Consider the following 23899-nt stretch of genomic DNA (forward strand, 5'->3'; position numbering starts at 1 on the left):
TTTCTAGCTATTCTGCCCTGCTTTTCCCCCATCTTTGTGGTTTTATCTGCCTCTGATCTTTGATGATGGTGACGTACTGATGGGGTTTTGGTGTGTGTGTCCTTCCTGTTTGTTAGTTTTCCTTCTAACAGTCAGGACCCTCAGCTGTAGGTCTGTTGGAGATTGCTTGAAGTCCACTCCAGACCCTGTTTGCCTGGGTATCAGCAGCAGAGGCTGCAGAAGATAGAATGTTGCTGAACAGCAAGTGTACCTGTGTGATTCTTGCTTTGGAAGCTTCCTCTCAGGGGTGTACTCCACCGTGTGAGGTGTGGGGTGTCGGTCTGCCCCTAGTGGGGGATGTCTCCCATTTAGGCTACTCAGGGGTCAGGGATCCACTTGAGCAGGCAGTCTGTCCATTCTCAGATCTCAACCTCCGTGTTGGGAGATCCACTGCTCTCTTCAAGCTGTCAGACAGAGTTGTTTGCGTCTGCAGAGGTTTCAGCTGCTTTTTTTTTTTGTTGTTGTTGTTTAGCTGTGCCCTGTCCCCAGAGGTGGAGTCTACAGAGACAGGCAGGACTCCTTGAGCTGCTGTGAGCTCCACCCAGTTCCAGCTTCCCAGCAGCTTTGTTTACCTACTTAAGCCTCAGCAACCAGCCTCGCTGCTGCCCTGGCGTTAGATCGCAGACTGCTGTGCTAGCAATGAGGGAGGCTCTGTGGGTGTGGGACCCTCCCGGCCAGGTGTGGGATATAATCTTCTGGTGTGCCCGTTTGCTAAGATCCTTGGTAAAGCGCAGTATTGGGGTGGGAGTTACCCGATTTTCCAGGTGTTGTGTGTCTCAGTTCCCCTGGCTAGGAAAAGGGATTCCCTTCCCCCTTGAGTTTCCCAGGTGATGCAATGCCTTGCCCTGCTTCAGCTCTCGCTGGACGGGCTGCAGCAGCTGATCAGCACCGATTGTCCCGCACTCTCTAGTGAGATGAACCCAGTACCTCAGTTGAAAATGCAGAAATCACCTGTCTTCTGTGTCGCTCACGCTGGGAGTTGGAGACTGGAGCCGCTCCTTTGGCCATCTTACTCCGCCCCTTGTGATTTTTTTTTTTTCACTTTCTTTATGGTGGCTTTTGGTAAGTATAGATTTTCAACTTGTCATTTAATTTAATAGAATTTATTGATCATTCTCCTTATGTTCATGCTTATTGTGTCTTGTTTAAGAAATTCTTTCCTATCAAAATACTATGAAGATATTTTTCTACACTTTACCTTTCCTATTTAGATCGACAATTCATCAGGGACAGATTTTTGTTTAAGATCAAGATTCTCCCCTCCCCTTGCACCTGTATGAGTAATCAGTTGACACAGAACCATTTATTGAAAAGACTATTTCCCTTACTGTTGTACAGTGTTACCTTTGTCATAAATCAAATGTCCATATGTGTTTTGGCTTGTTTTGGGACTCTATTGTACCCCATTGGTCTATTTGTCTATCCTTGCCCTGATACCACATCATCTTAATTACTGTAGCTTTATAGTAAGTATTGTATGTAAGACTTCCAACTTCGTTCTTTTTCTGAAAAATTATTTTGGCTATTTTGGGTCCTTTGCACCTTTGCATTTCTACAAAAATTTTAGATCTCTTTATAGATTTTCACAAAAATAAACTCTTGGGATTGTGATTGTGATTTTTCACTTGTGGATTTCAGATTAAAATCAAGAGTAGTTGAAATCTTTACTTAGTTTTCAAATCCATGGTATATGCCTTATGTATATGGATCTTCTTTAGTGTTCTTCAATAAAATGTGTAATTTCCTTTATAAAGGTCTTGTATAACTTGTGACAGACTTAATTACCTCATACATTTGATGCTATTGTACATGATGTTTCTATGCTTACTTTTTGTAATTTTTTTGGTTGGAATGTAGAAATGTAATTGCTTATTTATTTTATATCCAGCAACCCTGCTATTAATTCTCTGATTATTATAAATCTAATTTAGGTTATTGTGGATTTTCCACAAAACCAATTATATCATCCAATAATGACAGTTTTGTTCTTCTGGGACTCTGACTAAATGTTTGCTGGACTTTCCCACTATAGCTTCTGTGTCTTTTAGTCTTTCTTATTTTTCTTGTCTCTCTCCTCATTCTGCATTCTGGGTAATTTCTTCTGCTCTGTCTTCCAGTTTACTAATTATTCTTCAGCTCTCTGTACTCTAATTTTAAACCCATCCCTTTTGTTTTGAAGTTCAATTGCTACAATTTTCTAGAAGTTTCATTCTGTTCTTTTTCACATTTGCTTGGTACCTTTTAACACATTTTCCTATTTCTTGTAAATGTTTTCAAGTTTGACTTCCATTTCTTTAAACAAAACAAGCAGAGTTTTTAAAAAAATTCTTCAGATAATTCCTTTAGCTGAAGTGTTTATAGATCTGTTTTTTAATGTCTACATTTTCTGGTGAATTTTGATTATTTTTTCCCTCTGTGCTTTGTGTTTTTTGATTGTAATCTGTATATGTATATAAGTATGAATATATTTATTTTTTAAAATAATTCTTTGAGGTACAAGATAAAGTTATATTTCTCTGGAGAAGATTTATTTTTGCTTTTGCTAGATGCCTGATTCATAAATCTAATAGAATAAAATTTCCTGACTTGTAGAATGTTAAGTACAGTTACCAAATGAGGTAAAATAGTCAAAGTCCACCTGCTCCAAAAGAAAAACTAAGATTGGCTTTATGTTTGAGCTGACTACTTATTAAGTATACTATTCTGTAATTTGAGAGAATACGGTTCTGCACTTTCAAAAAGGTTGATAAATTATTTCTAGGCCTAAGTGTCAATTATCTGGCTAAAATGTATGGCCCTTAGTATGGGAATTCATTCTTATCCTGGGCCTTGTCCAATAATTATTACTATGTCTCATTTTTGGAAAAATTTTAGTCAAAAATCATTATTTCCTGGTGGAATTAAGAATAATCACTGCCTCACTGTCTTCTGGCTATTGCCTGAACATTCCTGAAGCATTCTATTATAAATAAAAGCAATATAGACAAGTCATTGTTTTTAAGGTGCTTGTCAGCGTCAGAAAAGTTTCCAGTAGATGAAAATAACTTTTTTGGCAGGGAGCTGGAAAAAATTAATTACCACCAGATGTCTCTGATACCATGCCATTTTTATTATCCAATTTAACTAATGTTTATTGAGTATCAGCTAACCTCCCCCATCACTGTATCATACAAAATTGCATATAGATGCATAAAGATGGAAGGAATTTTATAGCAAATACTAATATACCCACTACCTAGATTCCATATTTAATATTTTAAAATTTGCTTTACCACCTAACCATTTACCTGTCTGTATATTCATTGTAATTTTTTATGCATTTCAGAGTAAATTGCAGACAGTAGTGCAGTTCTCCCCTAAGTACTTCATTCAGTATGCCTATCATTAGAGTTCAATATTTATTCAGTTATTTCTCACTGTAGATTCCATATTTCTTAGTCATTCTTGAGGTAAATTTTATATTCTTTGACATTCACAAAATTTCAATGTAACATGCAATGACTTTTGATTAACGTATGCACCCCATCTGTATCAACAGAAGAGCATTAACCATCACCTTAGACATTTCCCTCGGGCTCCTTCTCAGCCATTTCCTGTGACCCCCTCAGAGACAGCCACTATTCTGTGTTTTTCCCATAGATTAGTTTTGCCCTTTCAAGAATCTTACACAAGTGAACTCATACTGTATGTATGCTTTTTGAAGACACTTTTTATTTTAGAATAATTGTAGATTCATAGTTGTAAGAAATAATAGAGAGATTCAGTACACCTTTCAGCCAGTTTTCCCCAATGTTTTCATCCCACCTAACTATTGTACACTATCACAACCAGGAAATTGATGCTGATAGAATCCACCCACTTTATTCAGATTCTACTAGTTTTACATGCACTAATTTGCATGTGTTTGTGTGTGCCTCTGTTTAGTTCTAGGCAATTTAATCACATATGTAGATTCATGTGATCAGCACCAGTCAAGATGCAGCATACTTCCACCACAAGGACTCTTTTTTAAGAATTATTATTATTTTTTGAGACGACGTTTCTCTCTTGTCGCCCAGGCTGGAGTGCAATGGCGCAGTCTCTGCTCACTGCAACCTCCGCCTCCTAGGTTCAAGTGATTCTCCCGCCTCAGCCTCCCAAATAGCTGGAATTACAGGTGCCTGCCACCACCATGCCTGGCTAACTTTAGAATTTTTAGTAGAGACGGGGTTTCACCATATTGGCCAGGCTGGTCATGAACTCCTGACCTCAGGTGATCTGCCTGCATCGGCCTCCCAAAGTGCTGGGATTACAGGGCTGAGCCACTGCACCTGGCCTGTACTACCCTTTTATAGACATAGCCACTTCCCTCCTTCCCCCACAACCCTTGGCAACCATGAATCTTTTCTCCATCTCTATAATTCTGCTGTTTGAGAATGTTATGTAAATGAGATCATACAGAATGTAACCTTCTGGGACTGGCTTTTCTCACTCAGCATAATTCTCTAGAGGTTATTCCAGGAACGTTGTGTGTATCAGTAGTTCTTTATTGCTGAGTAGTATTCCATGGTGTGTTTGTTCTACTTTGTTTAAACAACTCACCCTTTGAAAGACACTTCGGTTGTTTCCAGTTTGGGGCTATTGAGTAGAGCTGCAATGAATAGTCATATACACTTTTTTGTGTGAATGTAAGTCTTCATTTCTCTGGGATAAATACCCAAGTGTTAAATTGATAGGTCATATGGTAGGGAGATATTTAGTTTTGTGTGTTTGTTTGCTTTGTTTTACATTTTTGTATTATGATAAAATATTACATTTGCCATTTAAACCTTTTTTTTTTTTTTTTTGAGATGGAGTCTGGCATTGTCTTCCGGGCTGCAGTGCAGTGGCGCTATCTCGGCTCACTGCAACCTCCGCCTCCCAGGTTCAGGCAATTCTCCTTGTATCAGCCTCCCAAGTAGCTGGGATCACAGGCACCTGCTACCATGCCCAGCTAACTTTTTTTGTATTTTTAGTAGGGACGGGGGGGTGGTTTCACCATGTTGGCCAGGCTAGTCTCGAACTCCTGACCTTGTGATCTGCCTGCCTCAACCTCCCAAATTGCTAGGATTACAGGCGTGAGCCACCACGCCCAGCCCATTTAAACCATTTTAAAGTGTACAGTTTAATGGCACTAATTATAATCTATGCAACCACCGCCACTATCTATTTCAAAACCTTTTCGTCACCCCAATACAAACTCTGTCATTATTAAGCAATAACTCTCTACTTTTCACTCCCCACTGTACCTGGTAACTTCTAATCTTGCTGTCTTTTTGAATTTGCCTATTCTACATATTTCATGTAAGTGAAATCATACAATGTTTGTTCTTTTGTGTCTAGCTTATTTCACTTAGCATATTTTCAAGATTCACCCATGTTGTAGCATTTATCAGAACTTTATTCCTTTTGATGACTAAAATTCCATTTATGTACATTCCACATTTTGTTTAGCTATTCATCTGTTGATGGAAATGTAGGTTTTCACCTTTTGGTTATTATGAATAATGTTCCAATGAATATTGTTGTACAAGTATCTGTTTAAATCCCTATTTTCAATTCTTTTGGGTGTATACCTCGAAGTGGAATTTCTAGGTCATATGGTAATTCCATATTTAGCTTTTTGAAGATGTGTACAGATTTTTATGTGAACATTAGCTTTCATCTCTCTGGAATAAATGTCCAAGAGTGAAACTGCTGAGTCATATGGTAGGCACTTGTTTGGTTATATAAGCAGCTACCAAACTGTTTTTCAGAGCAGCTGTACCATTTTACCTTCCTATCAGCAGTGTATCAGTGATCCCGCTTCTCTGCATTCTTGCTATCACTTAGGATTATCACTGTTAAAAATGAATTCTGGTAGATGTGTAGTGACATCTCATGTAGTTTAACTTGTATTTGCCTAGGGCCTAATGATGTTGAACATTTTTCCTGTGCTTATTTGCCATCTGAATATTCTCTTCGGTGAAATATGTCTCTTAATGTCTTTTCAAACTGGCTTTTTAAAAAGCTGTTGACTTTTGAGAACTCTTATGTACTCTAGGTACAAGTCCTTTGTTGGTTACATGGTTTGCAAATATTTTCTCCCAGTCTGTGCGTTTTCAGTCCTCTTTACAGGGTCTTTTACAGAGCAAACTTAAAAAAAATAGCTTTATTAAGATTCAGTTCACATACCACATGGTTCACTTATTTAAAATGTACAATTTAATGGTTTTTCATACATCCACACATATGTGCAACCATCACCACGGTCAATTATAGAACATCTTCATCAACGCAGGAAAACTTTGTACCCTTAGCTATTCCCTCTATATGTAGACTTTTGTGACTGGCTTCTTCCAGAATGCTAGTTGTGAATAATGCAGGAAATTGATGTTACTAAATGAGTAAGATTTGGGCCATCTTGTGCACTTTCAAATCTCTTTTTAAAATTATTATTTTATTTTATTTTACCTTGTGTAGGGACAAAGTCTAACTATGTTGCCCTGGCTGATCTCAAACTCCTGGCCTCAAGTGATCCTCTCACCTTTGGCCTTCCCAGGTATTGGGATTACATGATTGAGCCACCATGCATGGCTAACAAAGTCTCTTAAAAAAGAAAAATTATTGTCCTAATCTTAACCTGTAATATTAATACAAAACATGTAGTAACATAATCTGTCTATTGTTATTTTAATAACTTGTATTTCTATATACCATATGACTATGTAAAACCGAAAGTTCTTGTAAAATACCATTTATAATTATTCCAGAGAAAATGAAATACTTACGTATAAATCTAACAAAACATGGCCACATCTGTATACTTAAAATTATAAAATGCTGATGAAAAAAGAAAAATCAAAGATAACCTAAATAAATATTTTAAAAATACGTTTTCTAATATTGTAAGGGAATTTATTAACATTTTATTTTTAAAAATATGCTTTTCTTAATGATAGCAATTATTATCTCCCTTATATAAGGCCATAATGAAACGGAAAATGGAAGTTATAAAATCAGAGGTTGTACATAATTCACTTTCTATAGGTTTCCATAGTCTTTGAAAATTAAGATTCTTATTAAGTCACATGTGTACTTTAAAGACAATACATTCAAATTACATATAAGAATGATACTGCTCTATAGCCTCATAGGTTTTTATTTGAACCACTCAAGGGTCAGGCACAGATCTCTGTTAAATTTGATAGTCAGCATTTTCATTTTTGGATTCATCACTCTCTATGTGTGATCTTTTTATTCACAGACGATGCTTCTGACTGGTTGTCAGTAGCGCATGTGCTCTAAGTTATTTTTATGACCTGTCAACCAGATAGTAATTGAAATCTTGCTGTGTGACCTGTTCTGGGTGACATGGGAGCAGATCAAAGATGTGGAGGATATGCATTCTGCCCTCTGAAATCTCACAGTGTACTTCGGCAGACAGGTTATTGCAAGATACTACAGAATATCAAAGTGCGTTGTGCAGACACTTAGAGGAGAGTTCAGATTTTAAAAGACAGCAACCATGATCCACCCACAGTAAACACATAATAAGTTAGGAAAGAGAGATTCTTATTCCTTCCTTAGAGATGGCATTACCCTCTTTTATTTTCCTCATAGCTCTAAGTGTGCATTTAAATATTTATTTGCTCTTACTTACATTCTCGTCTGTCTCCCCACAAGAATGTAAGTTCCATGAGATTTCAGGTTCAGTATGAAAAGTGGACCTTCTAAACAAATGAAATACTTACTTTATAAATGACACCCAAAAGCGAGGCTCTGTGTGCTTCAGAGAGCAGAGAGGACTTCCCTGGGGCGGTAACATTTGCTCTGTGCCAGGAGAAAATGCAAAGGATACATTTATAGAAGTAGAGCTGCTGCTGGGTCTAAGGGAATGCATGTTGCACATTTTGTTAGATCCTTTCAAGTTGCTACATTGTAGAGCAATGTCTAACTTGTCTTCCTGCCTTTCCACATTTATTGAGCACCTATTCTCTGCCAGAGACACTGTTCTAGAATTTGAAGAATGAGCTGGAGTTTGTTTGGCAGGGACAGGTGTGAAGAGGGATGATATTCCAGGCACAGGGAGCACCAGGAGCACAGGCATGGAGAGCTGGAATGACATGCAAGCAATTGTGTATTTTGGTGGGGAATGGCCAGACATAAAGAGGTAAAAGAATTTAGGGCCAGGTCCAGAATTAGGTGAGCTGAAGACAGGGCAGATCCCTCAGTGGAAGTAATACACATCAAATTTTGGAATGGCAAGACAAGAGAATCTAAGTTAAAGATGAGTAGGGACGTGAATCAATTTCCGTGGATTATCTCCTGCCTACGCTCTCTTACTTCTTTCCTGTGTGTCTAACTTGTCTTTCTGCCTTTCCACATTTATTGAGCACCTATTCTGTGCCAGACACTGTTCTAGGTGCTGAGGAGAACAAGGCAAAGTCCTGCTGTCATAGAGCTTGCATTCTAGTGGAGGAGACATACAATAAACAAAGAAAGTAGGAGAGGAATGAAGGAGGGAAGAAAGGAAAAAAGAAAGTCTAGAGGGTAATACAGGCATACCTTGAAGAGATGATGGGTTCTGTTCCAGATAACTACAAAAAAATGAATATCACAATAAAGTGAGTCACATGAATTTTTTGGTTTGCCAGTGCATATAAAAGTTATGTTTACACTATACGGTATTGTAGTCTATTAAGTGTGCAATAGCGTTATGACTAAAAAAAAATCCTTAACTTAAAAAATATATTCTTGCTAAAAAATACTAACAGATGAGCACATGTTGTTGGAGAAATGGTGCCTGTAGACTTGCTCAATACAGGGTTGGTACAAACCTTCAATTTGCAAAAAACACAGTTAACTGCAAAATGCATGAAAGCAAAGCACAGTAAAACGAGGTGTGCCTGCAAGTGCTATGATAGAAATAACTAAGTCGAGGAGAGTTTGGCGTGAGAGTTATATAACTGATGGCTGTGGTGGAGGGAACAGGCAACCTGGAGAGCAGATGCTGTACCCTCACCTCCTGCTGAAGTCCTGCCCTGCCCCATTTGCAGCAGCTGTCACTGATCACACAGGCTGATGGGATTTCTCTCCTCTCTGAACTCAGCTCACTCTGATTTCGTGGCACCTCTCTCCTTCTGGCTTCTATTTTTGTTGTTAATCTTCCCTGTTCAACTGCAAGTTCCTTGATATGGTTAGGCTTTGTGTCCCCACCCAAATCTCATCTTGATTTATAATCCCCATAATCCCCGTGTGTCAAGGGAGAGACCAGGTGGAGGTAATTGGATCATGGGGGTAGTTTCCCCCATGCTGTTCTCATGCTAGTGAGTGAGATCTCACGAGATCCGGTGGTTTTGTAAGTATTTGGTAGTTCGTCCTGCATTCATTCTCCTTCCTGCTGCCTTGTGAAGAAAGTGCCTTGCTTCCCCTTCGCCTTCCACCATGATTGTAAGTTTTCTAAGGCCTCCCCAGGCATGCTGAACTGTGAGTCAATGAAACCTCTTTCCTTTATATATTATCCAATCTTGGGCAGTTCTTTATAGCACTGTGAAAATGGACTAATACCCTCCTTGAGGACAAGGGCTGAGTTTTTTCATGTTTAGATCCCACCCTGGAGTACAGTCCCTTGAAGCACATAACCCTTATTTTTAAAATGAATACCAGTGTTGAAAACTTAGCTAGTTACATTTTCTGTTTTTCTTTTCCCCTGTGTCTCAAAACATTTGCATGAAACATAGTCTCGGCTGCTGAGGAATCCTTTTGCTCCTGCTGAGTAGTTCCTGCCTGCATCTTTAATCCTACGGAGGTGATAGCCTTTGTTCCATTCAGGGCAAGATGAAGGGCCTCTAGTATCGTGCTCCTGACCTCATAATGAGAATTACCAGCAGGACTGGATGGATTCCTAAGGAATGTGAGCCTGCTCTCTTGTAAATGTTTTTAATAATAAATGATAAGAAAGGCAAAAGCACAATGTTTTTATTTCTTTATTATGGAAAGTCCTTGTAGATGTTCAGTGCCCAAATCTAAACTAAAAAAGAAAAGCATCATTTTGGGCCTTTGGTTTCATATCATGAAGTAATTTGTTTGGAGTGAGATAATGCTTCCTTTGGGATCAGAGGAGTTTCTGGAAATTATGAATGCACCTTGTTTTTTGGCTTAATTGCAGAAAGTTTTGATAAGGGTGATTGTATTAGCAAGAGCTTTCCAGAGACATAGAAATAATAGGCAATATAACTCTGTCTCTATGTCTAATCTCTGTCTCTAGTATCTTCATCTCCATCTCTTGATCTGTCCCTCTATTATAAGGAATTGGCTCATGTGGTTATGGAGGTGGAGAAGTTCAAAGATCTACAGCTTGCAAGCTGGAAACCCAGGATAACCTGGGTTCCAGTTTGAGTCTGAAGGCCTGAGAACCAGTAGAGTCAATGGTGTAAGTTCTAGTCTGAGTCTGAGTCTGAAGTCAGGAGAAGACAAATATCCCTGCTGGGAGACAGGAATAGAGACAAAAATTCTCTCTTCCTTCAACTTTGTTCCATTCAGGCCTCCAACAAACTGGGTAAGGCCCATCCACACCGGGGAAGGCAGTCTGCTTTACTCCGTCTACCAGTTTAAATGTCAATCTCATCCAGAAACACCCTCACAGACACATCCAGAATAATGCCAAACCAAATATCTGGGCACCCTCTGGCCTAGTCAAGTCGACACATTAAAATTAGCCATCACAATGATGTTAGATTGTGACCGGTGGGTTTAAGTGGGAAATGGATTTTGATTAGAAATGTGAGTTAGCTTTGTCCTGAAAACCTTCAGAAAATCATAACTTTAGGTCCTTGTAGGAGAAGTCACCTTTTGATAGGTGGCAGGAACGTGGCAGGAAAAGCTCTTTAGTATCAGATTCTAAAAATATAAACTGTTAGCACCAGAAGGAGAATTAGTGAGCCAGCCTCTTCATCATATACTGATAGAAGTGAGAGCCAGAGCCGTGAAGGACTTACAGTCAGGCAGTGGTTCCGACATGTTTACAACCTAGGTCTTTTGATTTGTTTACATTCCTCTATGTTGTTGAAATGTGATGAGTGAAGGAGCTTGGTGACTGTAAAATATTACACATATATGAGCTACTATCATCCCATCATCTCGTTGTGCTGTCTCTTATCCTAACTTACTATTAGTGTGACATTGACCTAGTCATTTGATCTCCCTGGGCTTTAGCTTACTTACTCTTCCATAGCTCATTTTCAAGATAATAGAGATAGTGGTTGAAAGAACCTTAGAATTCACCAAAATCCTCGTCCTTTGCTTCCATTGACTCTCCTTTTGTGTCACCTCTTGCCTCTTTCTGCCCATCCTATTTCCTGACCTACTGGCTGAACTGAAAGCACAATTCTCCAAATACCCCAGGTTCTTTTTTTTTTTGTCTGAGATCATCTGCACATGATGTGCCCCCTGCTCTCTTTACCCTGATAAATCCTATTATTTTTAAGGCTCAATTTGAGCATCAACTTCTGAAGATTTTCTTGGATGCTGTCTTATAAGCTTCCCCAGCACCCAATGCCTCCTGCTATCACAGTGTTTATTGCACTGTATTGTAACTGTCTACTAAGATCTCTCTTTTTCCAGGCTGTGAGCTCCTCAACTCTGAATACCAGTGCCTGCACTGTACCTGAAACATAGAAGAGGCTCAATAGATGTTTGTTTAATGATATGTAGATAGATTGCTGATTAGTTATTTCCAAGAGATGACACTGTCTTTCCTTTCACAGCTCCTGGAAAGCCCCTGAGTGCTACTTTCCTAATGGAAAGAGCTCAGAGGGAATGGCTTCTGAGCCTTCACCACCGAGGACAGCATGAAACTAGCCACTTGCCACCTGGCTATACCTAATATGCTAAACCACGTATAAAGAAGGGAGCTCCAGAAAGATATATTGCAAGCCCCCAAGAAGGTATGACTCCTTGTGAGTTTGCAAGATCTAGCATACACAGGCAGGCTCTTTATTCTGGGGAGGTAGGTGTGAGGTTTTTCTCTGCTACTGGAGGATGGGAAGAGGTAAGCCATTCTCTAAATCTCAGACGTTTTTCTCTCTGAGTTTGTGGAGTGGTTTCTAATGTAAGTGCTAACTTACACTGCTGCTAATTGCTGCTGATTGCTGGTAAATTGCTGGCAATAGCAACTGGCTGTCCTGGCAGCAGCAATGGCATATCCCAAGATAGCAGAAGCAGGGATGGAAAGCTGTAAGTGGTGCTGGGATGCCTGGATGAGAAGCCCAGATTGCCAAGGCAGCCTAACAAGCCACTTGGCAAGGGGAGCCCAGAAGGAAAACCTCACTTGGAAACCCAAGGCCACTAAGAGGTAGGGAAACAGAGAGCATGATTCCAGCAGACACTGGGACTCTGCTGCATTAATCTTCTTGTTAAAAGTTGAATGGATGCCACCAACCTTGAGGAAAGTTGCTTCTTAGTAGCTCAGTGTGTCAGAATTCTGAAGAAATACAAGATAAAATAAGAGGAGTAATATCAAATGGAAATAAGGAAATTCAAGATTTTGGTAAACTGATAAAAATTAGTGAAGGGCATGCATGCTGACATGTAACAGAAGATTATTCCAGAATATTAGGATTACCTAATAATTATTGGCCCATCCTTCTTCTCTCCAGCACACTTTTAAGGGAGAACTTTCTTCTTCACTTCTGATTTTCCTCTTCTCCTGGGCTGGTGTGAAAATGTGTACAGAAGAAGTCCTTTCCATGTATGATTGATTGATTTATTGAACAAACGTTTATTGAGCCCAGTGACTGCACTATCCTAGGCTTTAGGCCTATAATATGATATTAGATGGAATTTAACTTGTTTCAGGCTTTTTCTGCTCTTTCCTTACTCCTTTGACAGTTTAATGCAGCTATCAACCCTGCCTGGATGCTCCTTCCTTTTCTGTTTTAAGTTGGGACGGATGGGGGTGGGACAGGTGGGACTACCTGTCCCTGAGGCAGACAGATGATGTTCCAGCGGGAGATTAGGGTACTTTCTTGGTAATTTATAGGTCATCAACAGACATAAAGGGAAAGGAAGTGCCACTTGAAGTTACTGTGTCAGCTGAGGACTCAAGCATATGAACATGTGATGTACCATTCCCTACTCATTGGAACACCTATAGGTATTTTTAAACCCGTTTGACACATGAAGCATATTAGGGAATTTGCCCAATATCATATATCCAGTAACTGGGAGAACTGAGATTTGAACTAAGATTAGTTTGAATCTGAATGTCATATTCTTTTGGCTGCAGCCTTTACATCCCTCATTCAAGGCAGTAAAAGATGGGAGTAGCACCATACTTATCTGTCCCTTTTATGAGAAAAGAAAAAACTACCTTGGACAACCCCAGCAGACTTCCGCTTGTTTCCCACTGACCAGAATTGTATTACGAGGACCCCTTAGGCGACCCTCTTATATGCCTCCTTATATCCCCTCCACTAGCTGCAAGGAAGGCTGGGAAGGCAAGTGTTTGGCGTTTCTATCCCATATAGTGAAAAGTGACAAGGGAGTAGGGAGTTGAGACAATCAACAGAGGCTGACTTCTTTTTACTACAACTTTTGTGCCACATTCTTTCATTAGATAACTTTGCACATTTTATATGATTTTAATCAATTAATGCAAGACTCCTCACTTTCTGGGTTTTGAAGGTGACAGCATATCTCTGATTTATTATGTATTGATTTTACAGTTCAATTCTGAATATATTTTAATTTTTCCCGTCTCTGAGTTTATGAGGGACACTTATTCAGAAAGCCCATAGGGGCTAACAATAATGCCTGTGGTGCCAGGATCAGAGATCAAGAGTGGAAAGTCCTGAACATATTCTCTGTCACATAGCAAGCATTCAGCAAATAGTTACTGCTATGGTTTAAATGTCCCCTCCAAAACTCATGTTGAAATTTAATTGTCATTGTAACAGTATTAAGAGGTGAGACCATTAACAGGCAATTCGGTCATGATGGCTCCACCCTGATTAGTGGATTAATAGCAATTATAAAGGGGCATGAGGCTGCAAATTCTATCTCTTGCTCCCTCTTGCCCTCTTTGCCCTTCCACTGTGTGATGCCTCCTGCCATGTTATGATGCAGCAAGAAGACCTCGCCAGATGTCAGCACCATGTTATTGGACTTCCCAGCCTCTAGAATAATAAGAAATACATTTCTACTGCTTGTAAATTACCCAGTCTGTGGTATTCTGTTATAGCAGCACAAAATGGACTAAGATAGTGACTACTATAATTAGTCATCCTTTTTACCTTTGGAAGAGACTTGGATGATAGAGGAAGATCTCAGAGGGAAGTGACTGGCTATGCAGGTAGTGTTGACAAGTGGGGTTTGGATGTGTGAACCCTAGTTTAAGACACCAGGATGATGCATTTTTGCCTGAGAGTAGAGAGTGGATGGAGGGGTGAATTTCATTTGCTTAGAAGCTAGCTAACAGCTTTAAACTGAATAGGGAAAGGAAAAGAACAGAAAACTATAGAGAAATCAGTGAAATCAGTTCTATAGAAAATGGAAATTGTGAGTTCTATAGAGAAGGGTAAAGTTGTGGAAATTTGTAGTGTGTCACAGGAGAAACAATAGGGGAGGAATCTGGAAATTATAACACTGCATTGTCCTTTCATTGGCTGACCTCATTGTACTACAATTGTGTCGTATTTACATTTATCTTGCCTTATAAACACGACCCGAGATAAGACAAGCACCATCCTAACTTTCTTAAAGGGGATGGAAGTAGATTCCAGACCTAGAGATGACATCAAGTCAAGATGATGGCTTAGGTGAAGGGATATTCTCAGGTGACTATGTGAGGGATCTATGGAAAACAATAATAGTATCCCTTAAATGACATTTACTATGTTGTGGGCACTATTTTAAGTACTTCACCAAGATTATTTCATTTAATTTTCATAACAGCCCTAGGTGGTAGATAGCATTCTTATCTTCATTTTATGACTGAGAAAACTGAAACATATGGAGGTTAAGTGACTTGACTTATGTCACACAGCTCATAGAGGTTTAAACCCAGCTGACTTGCCCTGGATGCCAGGCCAGTTCGCTGTGTCTATGCAGATAAATTCTGTTGGCTTAAACTCATTTCTTTCTTTGATCAGAATTACTAGGTGGCAATTAGGGGCAATGTGGTTACAATGTGTGTTTGCTTTTGAGAATATTCAATTCTATTGTAAAAGACGAATATGTTTATAAACCATAGGTGACACATTTTACAGGATGTTAGACATAGATTAGCAGTCAGTTGGTAGAGCATGTGTGGGCTAAACAGAGATAAGAAGGGCTAAAAAGACCAAAAGATCCCTAATATTCATGAGGCTACAGACTCTAAATATTCATTATACACTACATATGTGTGACATATGAGATTCTAAATATAAAAAAGCACATGTATTCAGGTTACATTTGATGAACACATAATATTCATGAGGTCCTAATTCTTAGCACCCATTCTGCCCATGTGCCATTTGCCCAAGAAACACAAATAAACCTAGGTTGGTTCATCAGCTAAATGGTGAGCAGCAGCTAAATCTCTTTAATGCAGCCAATTGTGTGTCATTGGCCCAGGGAAACTTCCATCCATGAGTCCTCCTGCTCAAATCTCCATTCTAGTCCTTGTAACCATGCCATCAGTAGGAAAGGCTAATGATGTATATGTGGGGGGTGTGTGTGTGTGTGTGTGTGAGAGAGAGAGAGAGAGAGAGAGAGAGAGAGAGAGAGAGAGAGAGAGAGAGACAACAAATGAACACTGCTAACCTCCAGGATTCAAGCAGTAAGGTCATCCTATCCTCTCTAATACCCATCCCTGAGTGTGTTAACTTATTGTGGTCTCTTTCCCCTTCTTTCTCACTGTGTGTTATAAATTAATTTTCATAAACAATCCCATGATATCCTGGTAGTATATTTGGAGCCTATAATACATCCAGATAATTTCCCACATGACAGTGGTAGACACAGGCTGTTGGGACCTCAGCAAGGCCCTGCCCAATCATGCCTAAGATTCTGGTGGGCACAGATAAGCTGGGAGGTACTACAAAGAGTGGAACTCCTGGTCTGCTGCTGGTGGCAATATTAGAAGGCCAGTGCCACAAGAAGCGGGTTTCTGGTAATGCTCCATCTTGTTGGTCTGTTCTGGTGATAAGTGAAGACACACAAGGTAAGTTAAATGTAAACATGAGGAAACTATTGAAAGGTTTTCATGTTGGAGAGGAGTTTCATCTTTTCTCATTCCGTGAGTTGAGCTGGGAAAATCAATTTAATTTTGGGGCAGATTATGGGATGTGAGGGGGTGGCAAAGTGTTGGGCCTGGGCCAGAGAATGTAATGGGGTTGGGGACTTGGAGGCACAGAGTAGAAACTATGGGGAAGCTGGAGGCAGAGCAGCCAAGTCCACAGAACTGAGTGAGCTCAGGCAGGGAAGAGTGAGAACAAGGCCCAACACCGGGTGTGTTATGGCAGGAGGGAGGTAAGAAATCAGGTCCCAGGTGAAGAGTGCCACAGAGCAAGAGGTGAACAAAATGTGGGGCACCCCAGTTGAGGGGGCTAGTGGTTTTCCTGGAAAATATGAAGGAAGCCACTATCACCCAGATTCCTGGAAACCAAATCTCTTCAATCTGAGGGTTTGTTTTGCCAGTGATAAGCCAACCTGGCTCACTACAAATTATCAGCAGGTCCAGCAGAGTGTGGACACACTCAAGGCTGGCCCAGCAATCACTTGAGATCCTGTCCTTACTATTTCTAATGAGTTCTTATTCTATTCCCTTCAAACTCTGAATCATTGTGATGTGAGCCTTTGGATGGGGACTTTGAAATCTAGTTTTCTCTAAAGAAGTTTTCATAGTTTTTTGACCTTGACTCAGGAAGAAACACATTTTACATCACAATCCAGTATACATATACCAATGTATGCCTATGTATAACATTGAAACAAGAATTTCATGAAATTTACCTTTACTGCATTTGATGAACTCCAATTAGTCCATTACTTTTCACTTTAAAAATGCTAATCACAACACACTAAATTGATATGCATCCCACTAATCAGTTGTCTTGATCCATTTTATGCTGTTGTAACAGAATATCACAGACTGGTATGTTGTGGTATTCCACAGGAAAAAAAAAAAGTACATGATTTATGGTTCTGGAGGCTGGGAAGTCCAAGATCGAGGGGCTACATCTGGCCTTTGTACTGTGTCGTAACATGGCAGAAGACATTACATGGTGAGAGAATGTGTGAGAGGACAAAAAGGGGCCAAACTCACTTTTTAAACAAACCCACTCCTGCAATAATGACATAAATCCATACTCATCCTATTTATTTGGATATTTCAATTCTCCTTCCACAAATGAAGAAAACAAGGATCAAAGAAGTTACATGGTTCATCAATAGTTACAGAGGTAAGTAGTGCGATAATTGGAACTTAAACCAGGACTGTTTGACTGTAGCTTCAGGACAAGGTGCTTTTGGTCCTGATGAGATTCCCACCCACAAACCTCTCCTATACAGCAATTCTGGAACTTGAATTACTTTTTCATTTCCCTTCATGAGGTCCAAGCCCTCTCTTTGCTATATATTTGTGGAAGCTAAAACAATTCCATCTTGGTTGCTAACCCACCTGATTAACCCTGTTCTAGGAAGCCCTCTAAGATTTCCGGTTTATCTATTGTCCCTTGTGTAAGAGCACATACTTGCCACGATTCCTGTCCTTAAGTCTAAACAACCTTGAGATTATCATACTTCAGTTGTCCGACAATTCCCTTCTGAATCATATGCACCCTTTCCCTGTGGTATATAAGCTCTGTGTCTGGGAGGTAATGGCACTGGAATCCATCCTCTTGCCGGGCGCAGTGGCTCACACCTGTAATCCTAGCACTTTGGGAGGCTGAGGCAGGGGGATCACCTGAGGTCAGGAGTTCGAGATCAGACCGACCAATATGGTGAAACCCCATCTCTACTAAAAATACAAAATTAGCTGGGCATAGTGGCACATGCCTGTAATCCCAGCTACTTGGGAGGCTGAGGCAACAGAATCGCTTGAACCTGGGAGGTGGAGGTTGCAGTGAGCTGAGATCATGCCATTGCACTCCAGCCTGGGCAACAGGTGTGAAACTCAGTCTCAAAAAAAACAAAAACAAAAACAAAAACAAAAAACAAAAACAGCAAAAAACAAACCACCCTCTTGTCTTGCAACTGCTGAAGACACAGACAGGGCTTCTGTTTGTAAGTCCTTATTAAAAGTTTCTTTTGGAGAAACTGGACTTATCAGCTGCTTTCTTCAGCCTCTCAGTTTTCTTGGACTTTTTGGGTAGGTTTGCATATGTCTATCCTCCATGGACAGTGTGCCATTGAAATAAAGATTTAATGTCGCAAACTTCCTTGTCTTGTACAGGTATGTCTGGTGGCTGTCCTCAGCCCCAGAGACTGAGGTATATATAACAGTATATATAACTTCATCTTAATCCTCACAAGCGTTTCTAAGCAACGTTTTGACTGATACAAGAGCTGACATTGCAGAAGCAGCTGTTCATTCTGTTGTCTCCAATGACATGTGACAGTCTTCCTCCTTAATTAGGAACAGGATGTATGTATGATTTATATCCCCAAGTAATGCCTCTCTAACAGGTGAAATCTCAATAGTCAATATTTGAAATATTCCTTTATAAAGCCTAAAGTTAATGCAACAGAATGTGAATGACAACATGGCAGATACACCAGTCTGTGGTAAAACTCCGTATTTTTCTGTATCTTCACTATGTATGAAGTAAATGTGGCAATACATATAGAGGCCAAGGATTATAGAATTTTAAAGCTTCAATTTGTTTAATTTTGGGGTTAATGTCCTTGTGCTTGGAGGAAATTTTGAAATGAGTTGGGGGTAGTTTTATTGCGGCATGGGACATGAATCATGTATAAATAAGTGGACAGGATACTAGAATTATTTCAAAGAATAGAAGCTTGGTCATTTAAAACACATTACATTTTTTCTAATTATACAATGAATATCCATTTATTATAGATAATTTTGAAACAAAAAATGTGTGAAGAAAAAACCCTACTCTCAATACCCCAAATCAAGTACTGTTAACAGTTTTGGTATATTTCCTACCAGTCTTTTTTCAACATGTTGCTACATAAACATGTGCTCATTTTTACAAAATTGGGATCAAATGAATTATGCTGAAATTGAAAATATAGTTTTATAATCTTTGCTTTTTTGTTACTTATGCTTGTGTCAAGAAATTTCCTCATTCCACTAAATATTCTTTGAAAATGTATATTTTAAAATTTATTCCTTTCCTGGACATTCTGGTTTATTTTTAGAATTAAGTGTATGATTAAATATTCCTATGTTTTTATATGCCAAATTGTTAAATCCCTGCATACAAGCAAAGTGATGCAAAAAGGAGGAAAACTTATTGAAGACATGGCTAGTTTATGTAAAATCGACTTAACGTTAACATTACCTGTTGACAATACTTTAGCATTAACTTCCCTGTACGGTGCTTTACTCATCTGTAAAATGGAGGTGACACACTGCTTTGTTTTTGTTTGTTTTAGATGGAGTCTCACTCTTTCGTCAGGTTGGAGTGCAGTGGCGCCATCTCGGCTCACTGCAACCTCCGCCTCCTAAGTTCAAGCCATTCTCCTGCCTCAGCCTCCCGAGTAGCTGAGATTACAGTGTGCACCACCATACCCAGCTAATTTTTGTATTTTTAGTAGAGACAGGGTTTCAGCATTTGGCCAGGATGGTCTCAATCTCCTGACTTCATGATCTGCCCACCTCAGCCTCCCAAAGCGCAGGGATTACAGGTGCGAGAACATAGGTAATTGTTTACTTGTATTTGGTTTACACAGTACACTCCTCCAAACACCCCCCTTTCTGTGCTCTGATTGGAATGCTATCCATGTCCTGGCAGTGATCGATGTTAGCTGATGGTGCTGATCCATTGAATAATTGTTGTCAACTTCAGAAGGAATGCCTTTTATTAATGCCATTGCTTGACTAATAGATTTCCCTTTAAATGCCAAGTATCCATAATAAAATATTTCAATAAGACTTTGTTAGTTACTTTTTTTAAAAAAAAGGTTATTTCGTAAAGAAAGGAGTTTGAAAGGACAAATACTCCTACCATTTCCTGTATTACTATTCACTTCTTAACTCAGCGAAGCAAGTGTCAGGAAGGCACCTGGGGCTGGGCTTGGGGCTGCTCTGGGCTCCAAGGATGCTGTCTGTGGTGGCTGCCCTTTAATTGTTCACGGTGACTGGAACTTTTGGTTGTTCTGCTTCTATTTAATATTTCCCATAAAGATTTGATTTTTTTCTCTGTGTTGTATTAATTATTAAACTAATTTTGTAACAGTGATTTTCAAACCATGATCCACAGACCTGAAGGGTGAGGTTTCTCAAGTGACCTGGAAACTTGACAAATATGCTGGCTCTAGATCTTAAATCTAGAGATTTTGACTTGGTAAATGTGTGACAGCACCCACATTTTAAGGACCACTTTCCTGGTGTCTTAGTGCATTTGGGCTCCTATAACAGAATACCATAAACTGAGTGGCTTATAAATAGCAGAAATTTATTTTTCACAGTTCTGAAGGCTGGGATATCTATGATCAAGGTGCATTTTCAGTGTCTGGGGAGGGCCTGCTCTGGTTCATAGATGGCTGTCATCTCGCTTTAACTTCATGTGGTGGAAGAGGTGAGAGAGCTCTCTGGGATCTCTTTATCATAAGGGCACTAATCCCACTGACAAGGGCTCTACCCTCATGCCCTACTCAACCCCCGAAAGCCCCACCTCCAAATAGCATCACATTGTGTGATTAGGTTTCAACTTATGAATTTGGGGGAAATACAACTGTTTAGCCTATAGCACATGGGGAGGGGCCTGGATAGTGGTAGGCTTATGGGTGGGCTTTAACAACCCCTTTCTCTATTCTATTAGAATAGAATTTTTTTTAAGTCTGAAAATAGCCATTCTAAAGAATGCTCTGTGTATTCCACCCTAACATAAGCTTCAGAAAAGCACTGACTTTCAGAAGCTTACAGAGAACCAGGGGCTTATAAGAGGTGACTCTATAACACAAGGTGGCCACCAGCTACTGCGTTGCTGGAAAGGGTAAAATGCTTTGTTCACTACTACCTTCCTCTTGTCCTTTCCCACCTCTGAGATTGACTCTGCAGTCTATGAGTCAGTTTAGCGCTTAGAGTGACGCTAGTGGATGTTTTTATGAAAAAATGAGAAAAGGGACTGGGTGCAGGGTACAGTGGCTCACGCCTGTAATCCCAGTGCTTTGGGAGACTGAGACAGGAGGATTGCTGGAGACCAGGAGTTCGAGACCAGCCTGGGCAACATGGTGAAACCCCGTCACTGCAAAATATGCAAAAATTAGCCATGTATGATGGCATGCACCTGTAGTCCTCACTACTTGTAGTCCCAGCTACTGAGGCAGGTTCATCACTTGAGCTCAGGAGTTTGAAATTACCTTGAGCTATGATTGTGCCACCTGGGCAACTATGATTGTTACCAGCCTGGGCAACAGAGCGAGACCGTGTCTTAAAACAAAACAAAACAAAAATGGTGTGTGTGGGGGAGAGAGAGAGAGAGAGGGCAGAAAGATTTTCAATAGCATACAAATATGATAGTAATGTGCTTCACAATTTTTGGTGTGGAGGAGTCGTATGGATCATTCCTCATGTGAATATGTTGCTTCTTCCAAGTGGGTTGTTGAAAACAAGAATAATAAGTTATTTAAAACAATGTTGAATTAGGGGGTCAATAATTATGTTTTAAATACCTCAACATATACATGTTATATATGTACATGCATTTGAATTGTTTGGACTCCACTCAAATTTGGGCAGTCATTCGCCCCAAGTAAAATGTGTGTTTCCAGGGATGGTTAGTTTATATTTAACCAGACAACATACTCTACAGACATTTTTATTTTATCTTATTATTTTTAATTTTTTTCATTGAAAAGAAAAATGGTATATGTTTACTATGTATAACATGATATTTTGACATATGTAGATATTGTAGAATGGCTAAATTATGCTAATTAACATATGTATTACCTTACGTAACACTTTATGTAGTCAGAACACTTAAAATTTACTTTCAGAAATTGCCACGTAAACAATATTCATGTTGTTAACTGTAGTCATCATCGTGTACAACAGATCTCTTGAACTTACTTCTGGGACCAGACATTTTGTTAACATTGTAAATGGGGTAATAATTAGTGGTTTGCTATTTTGTACAATGGCTTTTAGAAATTGTTTATCTTTCCCTAAAATTATTGGTGTTTAAGATATATGGACTGACCAAAATATTTTAAAGATGCTTTCCCACTCTGCACAAAAGAGAGTAAGAAGCTAGGAAGCCCATCTCCCTTTACATATGGCGTTGGTGCTTGAGATTTGAATACGACATGCTCTTAAATTCCCACATTTAGAAGATTCTGGTCACTTGATACTGATGGAGAGGTTAACCAAATTTTGCTTCTGGAATTCACGTTTTTATTGATATTTTAAAAATTGCAAGGTATAGTCGGAACACTTAAAAAGACGGAGCCTAGGACTTCTTCCAGCTAAAAAACAATCGCTTTGTGCTAGCTGCTAATAAATGCTTATATTTGTGGCAAAATTTAATCTGAGACTTGTTTTATCTGTAACTTGCCACAAATATAAGCATTTACTAGCAAGCTAGTGCAAATGGACTTTCATATAACAATATTTATGATGTCAGGATTAGAATTCAACAAGTTTTTAAATATTGAAACAAACTATTCAACAAGAAAGCTTGTCTTTGCCTTAAAAAGAAACCCAATTTCCTGATGCTACATATCAGAATAAATACAGATTAAACTTGAATTTTATGATAATTAGTATATTATTCACCTGCCAATATAATGACTAAGTGGTGCTTTGTCTTTTTAAAACACCTGTGCCAATCGTCTTTCTATTTCTTTAAATATTCTTCATGAAGTAGCTAAAGGAGAAGCATTTCTTCTTCTGGGAAGATGGAGTTGACATACTTTTCCCTATTCTTTCTGCTAAATACAACTGAAAAACCCTAGACAGTGTTCATAAAATTAACATAAGAAGATTCTGAAATATGGAAGAAGAAGGCAGATCAGTTAGAGATCTCAGAACCCAAGAAACAACATAGCGGTGGGTTCTTTGGATTTTTTTTTGGCCTAAGTCTCAGACTTTAACAAGCTGGCAACCTGGAAACACCATGTGCACATGCGTGCACTCTCTCTCTCTCTCTCTCTGACACACACACACACACACACACACACACACACACACATGCCCCAACACACAAAACTGCTTTCTTTAGCCAAAGGACCAGGAACAGGGCATCTTAGCAAGACAAAAAACTTTTAGGAAACTACTCTATTCCAGTTAAACACCACAGAAAAACTATGACAAAGACTCTCATCCTCACCAGATTGTAACAAGGAGAACTTCACCTGGGCAGGTGTCAGAAGAAACCTAGAAGACAGTCAGGACTTTCATCACCCTCAGTGGTGATGAGACCACGTCTCTGAACCCCATGGTGTCAGTAGAGGTATATATTATGAATATATAATGTAAAACCTAATCAACCACTAAAAAAACTATACAAAAAGATACATTTAACTATACACACACAGACACACACACAGACACAGAGATAATATATATATATATACATCTAAATGGAATTCTAAAAAATGTTCAAGTAACCCACAGGAAAATGGGAAAAAGAAAGAGAAATGAAAAACTGAAATGAAAACAAAAAATAAAATGGCAGACTTAAAC

The 23899-nt window shown here is 39.3% G+C and overlaps 1 protein-coding gene and 1 long non-coding RNA gene across 2 annotated transcripts in view; one reads left to right on the top strand and one right to left on the bottom strand.

Moving 5' to 3' along the window:
* VXN (vexin) overlaps positions 1-23899 on the bottom strand; it is a 965102-nt gene that overhangs the window by 211066 nt on the left and 730137 nt on the right. The window lies entirely within an intron of this gene.
* Positions 11809-23899, top strand: part of LOC126961531 (uncharacterized) — a 100692-nt gene continuing 88601 nt past the window's right edge. Inside the window, exon 1 of the long non-coding RNA XR_007728325.1 lies at positions 11809-11984. This is a non-coding gene — a long non-coding RNA (uncharacterized LOC126961531). The remainder of the gene's footprint in view (positions 11985-23899) is intronic.

The sequence above is a fragment of the Macaca thibetana genome, chromosome 8, assembly GCF_024542745.1.
Source record: "Macaca thibetana thibetana isolate TM-01 chromosome 8, ASM2454274v1, whole genome shotgun sequence".
Taxonomy (NCBI): Eukaryota; Metazoa; Chordata; class Mammalia; order Primates; family Cercopithecidae; genus Macaca; species Macaca thibetana.